Here is a 13,229-nt window from a genome sequence, read left to right as displayed (position 1 = left end):
CCTTCTGAAAGCAAACAGAATATTTTAATCTTTACTAGATGAAAACATTTTAAAGTACAAAGAATCATTTAAATAGTTTAATACGTTCTTTCAACAACAATGTAGTGTTCTTAAAGCATTTGACATTGCAAATTCATAAACAAATAAATCTGTTTCTAAAGCTGTTTCTAAACAGATCAGAAAACTTGTTCCGTAGCTATTTCTGGTTTCACTGGCATTCACTGGAGACCATGGGGATTGTTTGTGAGGGATAAGGGAAGGTGGAGGCTGCCTTTCAATGTGTCTAACTTGGTTTCACAGATTTACAAATTTTGGGTAACGAAAGAAATGAGAATGAAGGGAAAATGCAACCATTTGGAAGACTAAAATCTGTGGAAAGAAAAGGTTGAGGCAGAGTTAAAAAGAAAAAGCAAAGGAGGGGGGAGGAGGACCAACTGAGTAAAAAATGGTTAATCTGAAAAAATGACAGGTATATCTTGTAGTATTTAAAAGCCTGATTTGTGAATGATCCATTTCAAAGGGCAGGGGAATGCAAAATAAACTAGATAATGCATTATAATGCATGCATTTCCTGTCTTTCTAGAGTTGCCACCTTCTGACTAACCTTCAAAATCAACTACAGTAGTTTTCCTGTGAAGACTTCATTGTATCTGACAGTGTAAATCATCAAAGCTTGCAGTGACTGGGATGCAAACACAGGCCAGCAGTGGAGGGCCAGTGCCCGACGTTCTCTGGGATGCAGCAGGTTCTCACAAAGGGCTGGCCCACAGCACAGCAACAGGGTCTCAGTTTGCTGTGTGGTAGGAAGGGCTGTTCCAACAATTACCTAATATTGCTGCCTCCATCCAGGGATTTTTTACATCTCCCATAACAGTGGTGGGTTGGAGTTATGCACAGACCTTTTATACAAGTGGACAAAATATATTCCCAGTGTTTTCAGAGACATTGAGAGGCGTCATGGTGATCACAGACTCCACAGCTGCAGAGACCTCCTACACAACATTAAATTATCTAGTATATTGATTTGAAAGAAGACTTGAATAGCTCCAGGCTTCCGTAATGAGAAAGCAAACAACCACTCCGAATTTAAACAGTTTAGAAAGAAAAGATAATCCAGCAGCTCTATTGAAAAGTCTGATAACAGACTCTCCCTTACTAGGGCACTTCACTCTGAGCTCCTGTTTCAAACTACAGAATAAGCAGCTGTTTGAAATGGCAGCTATCTCAAAATCCCTACAGATACTGCAAAAGAGTTTGGAGTATCTGTTTTTCTTAATTGTCTACATACTCATTCCCACACTCAATCACCAAATCCACCTTGCCACTTTCAAAATAGGGATCTTTGTCCCTTTAGCCAGGCAGGTCTGAAAGACGTGCTGGAAGAACAGTTCCAAGTTCTGCACCCTTTATAACCCAGACTTTACATATTTATGTTCACACACATCAGACTGACTGCATACACATAGTTCAGAAGCCTGTGTCCCAGCAAGGGCTGCAGTGGGCATGCCTGAGATTTCTGAATATTTTTCCTTTATATGTTTGAAGGACAGCCACAGGTTGGGACAAACACTCAATATCCCCAGAGATCTTGCAGATTTGATCCTTGAGCAGAAAGTAGAACATATCTGAAAGAATCTGGATATATGGCTGGACTATGTAAGGGATCTGTCCAACCAACCATCCATCACACTCAGAGGGATGCTGTTAGCCATTCTCTGAGGATGTGTAGCACAACTTCTGTCCTGCATTCTACCTTCAGCAGTTTGAAAATCTCATTTGTTATGTTGTGCCACTTACTGATGGCAAAATGAAATTAGTATTGTGCTTCTGGAAAAGTAACACCTAAAACTCTGTTAATCTTACTGGTGGAAGGGAATGTCTTTCTTTAACCAATAAAAAACTGCAGTAAATTGGGGTTTTAATTGTCTGTGTACAATACTAATTCTTGCTTAGAGTGAAAGCAAAAATGGAAAAAAAAGCAGCAAATGACAATTTTATAAATAATCATAAAATTTTTAATTGTTTTGAATTTTATGCATATAACATACTGTATTTGGTGCAGTGTAACAGAAATACTGGTTCTGTAGAATTTTCGCTTTTAGTAATCTGGCATTTCAATTTCTACTTCCTTTTAATTGCTGCCTCTTACAGCCTTTGAGCAGCTGAACAACATTACAGATTATTTAGCTGAATAAACATCCTAGCAAATATGCTTTATCATCATGAATCGGACAGTGCCTGGTTACTGCACTGAAACTGAATATCAAAAGCTGCAAAAGTATTTTCAAGTTCTTCTTTCTCTTTTCTCACATCTTCAAGAACAGATTAAGGATGGTCTTTATCCTTTAAAGTCAACATCTATTTTTATCCTGATTTTGTGTCATATGTTCTTTGTATTGGTGTAAGAACAGAGTGACAGTGCTTATGTCCTTGGGTGAAGTCTAATTATTTTGTTTCTGATGGAAATTTTGAGATTCTCAGTAAAATAATTTGTTTTCATTTTCGACCTTTACACAATAATTTTACATAAACACATAGCATCTTTACTTTCAGTAGAGAATTTTGCTGCTTTTATGTGCAACTTTTTTTGTTCAATTAGCTCTACATGTATTATATGGCATCTGACATCTGTTCATTTAGAAGTATCATTGCTTAACATGGATTTTCAGGTTTGTCTGCTGGGAGGGTTTAGGTTGGATCATTTATTTCTTCCTGTATACCACTCTATGACCAGACTGCTTTATATTATACTAATCAGAAATTTCATGGCATGAAAATTGTGGGCCTGTGAACTTTTTCTTCTTTTTGTATTATTTTGTATAAGTATGAACCTGGTAAAACTGCACCAAATGTAATATATCATTGTTTGGATATTGGCTTGGACTTCTATGGAGTGGTCCTGTGTCTGAAGTAACTGATTCAATTAATAATTTACTTCATCAAGTTCCTTCAGTGGGGACTGTCCATCGATAATGAAGTTGTTTTATTGTAAACATCTAAAATCCATAATACAGGAAACCACATGAACGCTATCAGCAACTTTGCATTCTTGTTTACTAAAGGCAGTGTTATTATAAATGAGTTTGAAAACGTCTATGGGAATGCATTGCTATGGTAACTGGGATCCACAACAGCAGCTGCTTGCTCTTCATTGCTGTTGCATATTTACATTAAAGCTGACAATGCCTCTTCATTCAATTTTAACATGTATAGCCTGAAAAAAAGACATCAGCATTTCAAAAGCTACACATCTGATGTCAAATGCAGCCAATCTGTGAGTTAGGTTTATTTAGTTTTTTTGTTTCAGTCTTAGAGTTGTTGAAAAACATATAAAACCTTAGCTTTAACATGATTTTGTGCCATGAGAACTTACTTTTCCATACTGTTTTGTCAAATTCAAAACATTAGATGATTTTCCAGTAATTCAGTTTCAAAAAATGCATTTGCTATCCTTATTTATTGATTGTTGCAGCATTATAGTCAATAGTTATGAAGAAGTTTTTGTCCCTTGCCAGCCTTTCTGGGAGGAATCTATAACTGGGGCTTCTGTTCCATTTTTTAATGTCCCATACAGTAAGAACTAAAATCCAGTCAGATGGCCTCCAGCTCTGTGCTCTGTTTGGTTTTACATTTCAGAGATGTCTTTAGACCTAAGCAATGCCATTGTGCTGTGCCATTGAGACAATTCCTAAACAGAGTGTCTTTTGGTCCAGCGGGCAGAGGAAATATGAAATGTGTTCCTCATGTCAGTAAAATAATCACATCCATCTTCTTAGAAATCTTGTCAGAGAAGTATTTTATGTTATCCCTTCCTTAAAGATGAGGAAAATATAACACAGAGAGATTACAAGTCAGATTGAAATCTCTAGTATTACTTGTAGAAGTAGAGTATTACATGGCATAGAAAAGGGTTGAAAGAATTAAAATCTGAACTTACTTTTTGTTGTGCTGGTCCTGTTAAAAAACAAACCATAAACTAGGACTGGAAAAGATTCAGAGAAGAGCTAAAGGTTGACCAAAAATACAACTTCCTTCCTAGAAGACATGAAGTAAACTAGGACTATTGGGTTTGAGAAAAAGATATCATGGAAGGGTATGATAAAGTACAAGGTGGTGAATGTGATGGAAAGGCTGGGTATGTCTCAGAAGTTCTTCAGCTTTTCCACCACCAGAACTACAAGAACCAATTAACCCTGATCCCCCAAATTAAGCTTGTAGCATCCTGTTTCAGAGTAGTAAGTGCTGCACTGGGTGACAGAGCTGTGGAACTCCAGGCATTGCAAATGGCCGGAGTTTCTCTTGGTTCCAAGGAAGAATGGAGAGTTCACAAAAGAGAAGCACACTGGTGCTAACCAAGTACATGGAAACTGACTTTGGAAGTCCCTGAGCTGAAAAGGATTGCTCAGGTGCAAAAAGTCTGCAGAAGGATTAGGCAATAGTCCGTGTACACCCTATTGCTGCTGCTTCCTAGACATCCATTCCCTGGACGTGCTTCATGACAGGCTGCTGGTCTACAGGGACATCTGCTTTGGCCCAGTAGCTTGTCCCTAAGGGTCCATACCCTGCAAACAGTATCGCCTTTCAAAGTATAAAACAACCATAAGATATTTAGTTTTACTATATTTGTTTTTCACACATGAAACAAATGCAAATATTTGAACATTGTTGGCAGATCAACTGTTTGACAGTGGGTCCATTATTATTCTGTTTATAAAACATTGCATCTTCAAATGCTTCAACTTCAGTGTAAACTGAAGGCCTAAAACACTTGCTTTCATGTCCATTTATTGATACATTTTCTAAAACCTAATTGAAAGTTTGCTGTCATGGGGATGAATCTTCTAAAGGATGTAGAAGTTCTGTTAACTGCATTTTGATAACTTCTGGGAGTAGGGAACATAATGTGAAATCACGGAGCTCATTAAAATTAAGTCATACTGGAAGAAACAAAGAAACAGTTGGTGACTCTGAAAGTACTTACCACAGTCATGAAACACAGAACTTGACTTAGAAAGAGCTGCCACAAAGGATGCTACTTTTTTTAATAGCTGAGGTTTTTTCTATTCCTTTATCACTGTCACTTAAGGTACATTCATACCACTCCTGCAACACACACACCACGCCCCTGCGAGCAAATCTCGCCACATAAACCCAATACAGAAATCGTTGAGAAAATTAAGTATTTGAATATGCTATACTTGCCAAACAACCTTAAAGCTTCACCTAGAAGATAAATAATTACCTAAAGTAAAAGAGAAACTAAATTAATTTTACTGTGGTACAAAGTATGTGCTAGAACAAGTTATGACAGCTAATGAGAATAATAGTAATGAGGAATATAAAGCTAAATTTTAAACTACGATAATAGGAGTTAAGTTTTTGTAAGGAGGGTTAAATACAAAGAATGAAAACAGAACATAGTACATACTGATAAACATGTTTAAAAATTAAGATTTGATGTAGAAAAGATAGAACACAGGAGCTGGTAGATAAATTCAAGCTTTAGCAAAGGGCTGCCAATATAACAGTGTCTTTAAGCAGAGCTTCTGAAAACACTGCAAACTATTGATAATAATTATAGTCAAGGGACTGCACCATTTTAAGAATATTTGCTTAGGAAAGGAAGATCTGAAATTAGCTTCTAATTAGAAAATGTTGCAGTCAAGATCAAATTTCCAAAGTAAAGGTTTAAACTGTGAAAGTGTTACCAAGATCCACTAATGGCCTACATGTCCTTCCTTAACTAAGGCTACTCTTTTTTCCTGTGAGGACTCTTCCCAAGTTGTTTTCTCCTGTGTAGGTCATAACTGCAGTCACAGACATCTCAGCTGTCAGCACTGCTGCAGTGTTCTGGAGGTACCAGTGCCAATTCCTTAAAGGTTCAAATGTCACTGGTAAATGAACCACTCATTTTAAACACAATTATATCAGAGAAGTGAGAGCATGAAGAAAGTATGTGTCAAAGCAACAAACAGCAGAGGGGTTTTGAAAAGGCATGGAAGACTGAGTCACTGAAAACAGCACTGCTAAAGGGAATTAAGGTATTTCTGCTTTAATGCTAAGTGTTGGATAAAGCTCTAATTTCTATGGAATGGAGAAAATCCACAAAAGGTGAAATGAGGCTTTTATAGCTTACAGTAGTGGATAAAACCAAACTAGTTCTGTTACTCTTGTATGATGCAGAACACATAGAGAAGCAACCCGGAGAATAACAAACCACACCAGGACAGACAGATTTTAAAAAATTGTAAGGGCTATGCTTTCAAAGAAAAGTCTGACCACATAAGAAATTAGCACATGTCTTCCCCAAAAATATAATTCAAAAATAATTTAAATTTTTTTTCTTAACTGTTGAAAATATTATTTAGTGCAGAATTTGCACTATTACTATACAGGAGCTATGAAAAGTTCCACATTGTCTCATGAGATGAATTAGTTTAATCTAGGAAAAAAATCTTTCAAAAGTGTTTGTCTAATAAAAGAGATATTTATCTGCAGCAAGGAAATAATTATCTAGAACAATTTTACCTTGGCTTATGCAGGCAGATTTTTACTTCTTAGTCAAGCAACCACCGAGGATTCTTAAAAATTCAATAAAACCAAAGTGTACTGGAAGCAGAATTTTCTTTCAATGTTGCAGGCTGGTTTACAAGTTTGGAAAATAAATTTTTGCTGAGGGGTGGAATCCCCTGTGTCAGTCAGCACCTACTGCAGCCAGTGCCTGTTGGGTCAGAGCTGACACCAGCTCTTGCCATGGAGGCACAGTTCACTTCCATCTACCTGCAAAGTCCCACAGAGCCGTTCCACTGCTGTCCCACAGGCTCATAACAAGTTGATAACAAGCGTAGAAAGGTTGAGGTTTCATGGAGTCAGCTGAAATCAACCCACACTGGGCACACATTCATCAGGGAAATGGGCTACACGATCTTCTGACTGCCTTTGCATTCTAAATTAATCTGTGATTCTGTGATTTTTCCAATTCACACTTGCAGAATAAACTGTTGGTCAGTTAATCAATGGATTTAGCTTAATCAAGAGGTAGCTTTCTTAAATTTAATTGTATGCAGTATGTAAGGCATACTGTCCATGTCCTTTCATGGTCTAGGAAATATGAAGCTCATGAAAACCCAACAATAGTAGATATACTGGAAGGAGAAAAATGAATCTGATATATGTAGTCATCTGCTTAACACTCTGCTGAGGCTTTGCTGAGAAATAAATAACAAATTGCTGTCAAGTTGTGTAACTTGAAAGCCAGTTCTAGCTAGTTTTGGCTTCAGCCAACAGTTTCACATATGGAAAAACATATAGTGCTTACCCAGCTTTGCAGATGGACATGGTAACAAGGCCTACATGTTTGCAGACCTTGTGACAAGGATGACTAGAATAAAGAGATCCTGGTTACTCATGCCTCAGGCTTCCCTGAAAGGGGGTTACATCCACACAAGTGGGTTTAGATAGATCACAACCACAGCAAATTCAGCTCAAAGGTTGGTACCTGCTGGCCACTCTGTGTTATATCACAAGGTGTCTTCACACTGAAGTAGTTTATCCAGGGAAGTTGCAGATGAATTACAAAGCAGCCTGATTTTGTGTCTAAAGTTTGACTTAAGAATCACAACATGAAATTACACAATTTCTAGCATGCACTCATGGAAATGAATAGAGCTGTACTTTGTAATTTGCACTCCAAAGAAACTTACTTTTAGGGATCTGAGGTCATAGGATTGAGCAGGAGTATTAAAGAGTGCCATTTTATTAAAATGGCATGTCTTTCAAGTTCAAAAACTCACATTTCAGAGCAAGTTTTGCAGCAGTCCTTATCTACTACTGATACATCTCATACAAGGGAGAGAAGAAAAAATGAAACAGCCTCACCAAGGAAAAACATCAAGAGTTTCATCCTCTATCTAAAAATTCCTACAGAGACAAGGTCAGTTAAATTACATACTTTCTGTACTTTACTCCAGCTAACAATCTGCGGGTTATAATGCAAGAACACAAGGGCTCAAATAGATTTTTCTGCCATGGTGTGCCATCTGGCACAGAGCAGCCTCACAAATGCTGCTTCCCTGCTCTGCTTCCGCAGATCCAGTGACGGCATAATTGTAAGCCCTGTCAGTTTTCAGCAGCAAAGTCAGCTTAATGCAATCTATCTGTAGGTATCAAAGTCACTCATGCCAGATGCAGATGTTTCATTGCCCAAACTTAAAGATGTAATTCTATTTCCATGCAGAAAAAAAATCTCCAACATTGGAAGTACATTTGAAAGTGCAGGAAGATTAAAACAAAAAGTAGGGGATTATATCTGGGACTGGTTGGTGTATTGGTGCTTAACAGAATAATGCATTAGGCAGCAGCAGATGAGTTATTTCACTGCTATGGTACCAAATTGTGATCTTGTTCTCCTCTGACATGAGAAAGATGTGGATCTGCTTTTAGTAAGTGCAGTAACACAATGAACCATCCTGCAGTCACTGCCTAAGTGCTCCCAAGCAGCACTGTCAGTGCCTCTCACTACTGAGGCAAGGATGTGTGTCCTTGTGACTTGGGTTTCAGAGCGTGCAGAACGATGCTCAGATGTGTGGCAGTGCTGGGATGCTGCACAGATGGTGACTGGAATAAAATTACTCTTTCATTTGTGACTCAACTCAGAGTCCAACCTTGTGTCTCCAGCAGGGACAGGACAGAAGACCAACTCACTGCAACAGCTTTTTCTCTTTCAATTAAATTCTTTAAATATCTGTCCAAATGCTGCTGTTGAAGATGAAAATCTTGCTTCCTAGACATTAATGGTACAAGGAAAAAACATTGCAGAGTTTATAGTAAAAGTATCATGTATGAAGACATGCTAAACATTGAGGTCTGCTGTTCTAAAAAATACCTTTTAATACATAGATTCCATGCTAGTTTTCCCCCACACTTATTTATGTATGGCACTGACTGGTGTTGATTTCATCTTCCTCAGTAAATTATTCAGTATTCAAGTAAACAGAAGATGCTCCTTCAACCCATTTATGATGCAATATTGTTCAGTTGAGTTAATATACATCTCACACTTACAGGTACACAAAGAAATTGGGCATGCTCACATTTGGCAACCATAATTTTGTACTCCTGCAGGCAAGGTTCCAGCTTTCTGTGATTCTGCAGTTTTAGAAATGCCATTCTCCCATGCAAACCTTTGTACATAGTAGAAGTAACTTAAAAATGAAGGTTTCTGAATTACACTCCATAGTTAAGTGCTTAGAGAGCAAAGATATCTTTGATTACTGCAAATGGGACTGAAGCAGAGGGCAGTGGGAGGGAAAGTCCTCTGTACAGCTATTGGCAGCATTTCTTCAAAATAAAGGGTTGGGCATGGTGACATCAAGCCCCTCTATAGCTGGATATGTTACTTTAGAAAAATGTTGAATTACTTTGGCAATTCATTACACTTCTGAACACTTGGCCTGTAACTACTCAGGAATCCCAAAATAATTTGCAAACAGAAATAAATTATATCCTACAAGTCATAAATTATAACTACCCTATAGAAAAAAATGTGGAAAAGTCAGGAAAGGAATTCAAATGTCTCAGATCTCTCATATCTGGACTTTGGAAGAAGCTGACTTCATTAGTTCTACATTTATTATTAGCAATTTTCACTCTGAGTTTGTCTTACCAAAAGCATCAATTTCCGAAAAAGAAGTGCCATAGCTCCCAAATAGTCATGCTGGGTTCAAAGTAAAAGGGAAAAAAAAAACATTCCATTATTGGGAAGTGGCTTCCTAACACCTGTGTGCTTTTGAGACAGTTTTTCTCCTGGTTTACAGGATCCGTGTTTTGAGTGATGCTGCCTGCTTCCAGCTCCATCTCAACACTAGTCTCAGTATTGAGGGCTCAGAGTTTTTCCTTGACTCTACATATTAGCTGAATTTCCCTGTCCTTGCTGTATGAGTTTTCTTACAAGATGATGTGACTGTCCCATAGGAAATGGTTTCTGCCTCTTCATGAAAGAGAGATGGAACCAATTCCCACTTTCTTTGTAGATGTACTTCCCTGAGCTGTAACATTTGTCCAATGTTTCAAGAAAAGCAAGGTGGAAAAATATGGGGTGATTTCTTGTGAAGGGTAGTTTAATTCCAAAACCCCTTTTATATTTTCCTTCAAGATTTTGTAATCACTGTCTGTTTTTTGTTGTTTGCTGTTTTGTTGGGGTTTTGTAAGAAAATCCATCATGTGAAAAGGAGTAGGAGGAAAAGATCCTATTTATAAAGCCCCAAGTTTTTACTGTTATTTAAGAAATAAATATCTTTTTCCCCCACTAACACTGTATTGACTTCTATTCAAAAAGCAACTTTTGCTTACAGATAATGCTGGAAACAAAAATTATTTACAGTACTTTTGAAAATATTACCTCACTTACAGGAAGATGTTTGGACTATTTAAAGTAATTTTACTGCCTCCTTAGGACAAAGAACATATTCTATATAACAATAGTATGTGGTATTTAAAAAAAGGTGGCCTTAAGTGCCTAAATTCAGATGGAAAAATATCAAATGGGATTTGTTTTTACAATGAATTCAGACAGAATGACAGAACACAAGTAACAAGTAGTGATTGTTTGTTTTCATGGCAATATCACCTCTATGAACTGCAAAAAAAAAAATGTGTCTGGTTTAGATTTAGATGGCACAGAAAGAAAAAGCCAAGCTGAAAACAACAATAATTTATGGCTGAGCAGATGGCAAATCAAGCTAACTCTAGATTTAGTTCCTGAGATGAAGTTCTGTTTAAAATACATTGTTTACCTGGCTAGCTGTTCTTATGGTCCCTTCCCATCTACTGCAAATGAGTGATAAATTTGAGGATTGTCTCAGGGAGTTCTTGCAATATCAAAAACTGCCCTATTTTCCTTTACAAAATTATAATTTTAATATGAATTCTAAAATTGTTAAGGAAGGACATAAAAATTTGCCAATTCCCATTTGGTATCCAAATATTCCTCTATTTGTCTACCATGACTGCAATTCAATTTAAAAATTATATCTTAACCTACCTTTTAAAATGCTGTATATCTGTTGAAATATTACATGAAAACTTATATGATACACTTCCATTTAAAAAAGCAATATAGTAAGAGGTTTGTCTCAGCATATAATATTTCATTTTGAGGATATGCTGAATGATGTTATAGCAACTATAAATAATATATTAAAATATTTTTGCTAACTTTTTTTCCTGAGAAGTCTAGCTCTTAAGTGAGAGGGTAATTATTAAATTCCATGGAGTTGTTTTCTATGGAGAATTCAGAAGGGGATTTTGAAATCTGAACTTTCATTGGGAAAATACAACCCAATGTAATATCAGAATACCATGTATTTTTCATGTGTTACTATTGTAACACATGAAAAATAATGTTTTGTTGTTATAAAACATTTTTATAGCCACATTTCAAATGTTGTTAGTAATAATATTATCTTTTTTAATTCATAATTCCTAGATAGAGAAACAAATCCCATAGCCAGATAATGGTATTTTCAATTTTACTTCTTTTAAAACCCCTAAAATTAAATCAATGTAAATGGAGCTCAAGGAATTGCTTTCTTTCAAAGGGAATAAGTGACCATTTGCTCACCCATGCTGAAATGGATCTTTCAACAAAAGGCCATATTCAAAACCAGAGAACAGATAAACATAATAGCCTGTGTTTTGCTGGCAGAGTCTTCCAGAGTGACAAAGAGAACCTTTAAGATTGCACAGGAATGTGGCAAGCTTGTTTTATGATGTAATATATCCCATTTAACACCCCAGAAGTACCCTGGTGGTTTGGTTTTGGGTTTTTTTCCCCCTTGGGAAATATTGTGAAATATAGGAAGCACTACATTTAAAGGCTATTTCTCTATACATTTAGAAGGTGGGAAGAAGCTCCAAGCAACAAGAGGAATGCTCAATCTTTATGAGTGTTCTGCCTTCACATCCAGTAAAAGGTAACTGGTCAGTAAGTTCCAATTTCTCCTCTCAATTTCTCCTCTTTTCCAAAACCAGTTCAGTTGATTCCTCTTTGAAGTGCCAGAATATGTGGATGCACAAAAGATCTGGGGTCTGCTGCTCCAAAACAAATTTCAAAAGGATTGCTGTGAGACACTGATCTAACAATCCCTTACTTATGGCTCTTTCCATTTAGACAATCTTGTTTCTGGTGGGCGAGGCCCTACCCTGCAGTCCTCTGCACACCTGCAGGGCTGTGCTCAGCAGGCAGGGTGTTGCCAGGTTTGGACTCTCAGCCATGGTGGAGAGAACATTAATGCAAGAGTTGAAGCTGTGCTCCATGTCAAGCACCAACAGATGTAAATCTATGTCCAACACACTTTTTCCTTTTTTTCTTGCTAGAGTTGCTCTATAAGGAGCAACTGTTTCTCCTGACCTGCAATGGAGGAAGGAGACTGGCAAGGGAAAGGACAAGGTGGATAAAGAGCACTGTTAACAGCAGGAAAATCACAAGTCTCAGCTTAAATAACTTCCTACCATTTTCTGTCTGGGATACTTAGCTGATTTATCCTAAAATTCTTTTCTTGTACTCCCAAGAATGTTGGGCAGATATGCTGTTTCCTCCCAAACAGTGTCTAACCTGTGAGAGACAAGAACATCCACAGCAGTCTCAGTGTCCTGGCAGTGCATTGTTTAACCAGATGAGCATTTATTAGGGAGCACTTGTCAGAAAACAGGTGTGATTTGAAGACTCACAAATCTGGCTTGTTCCAAGGCTTTAGTACCTTGGGATGGTGAGCCCCAGCAGTCCCTCTCCCTACCAGGGCCAGAGAACTGCTGCAAGCTCTACTGTAGGGCATGGATGGAAAGAACAGCCTCAAACAGAGAATAATCTTTGACCTCTGACAGCAACAAACACAGCCTTGGGTTGGTTTGTTGCTCATGTCAGATAATGTACTTTTACTCGAAGGGCATAGAAAATAATATCTTTCTTTCAAATACCAGAACACAGTTTGTCTGTAAAGCATACAAGAATTCATTAGATATCCAAGCAGACTGTGTGAAGAATCTAAAATACATTGTGTGTGCATGTTAGAAGACAGGACAAAATTCTTCATATGGCTCAGAAATAGAACAGATTACACAGAACACAATTTATAAAGCTTTTTCTAGCAAAGCAGAAAATCTCACAAAAATTAACGATCCCCAAGAATTTTTAGTATTTCAGTCTCCTATGTCTTCCATAACAGACTGGT

This window comes from Geospiza fortis, unplaced genomic scaffold, assembly GCF_000277835.1.
Source record: "Geospiza fortis unplaced genomic scaffold, GeoFor_1.0 scaffold318, whole genome shotgun sequence".
NCBI lineage: Eukaryota > Metazoa > Chordata > Aves > Passeriformes > Thraupidae > Geospiza > Geospiza fortis.
This window is presented reverse-complemented; position numbering follows the sequence as displayed.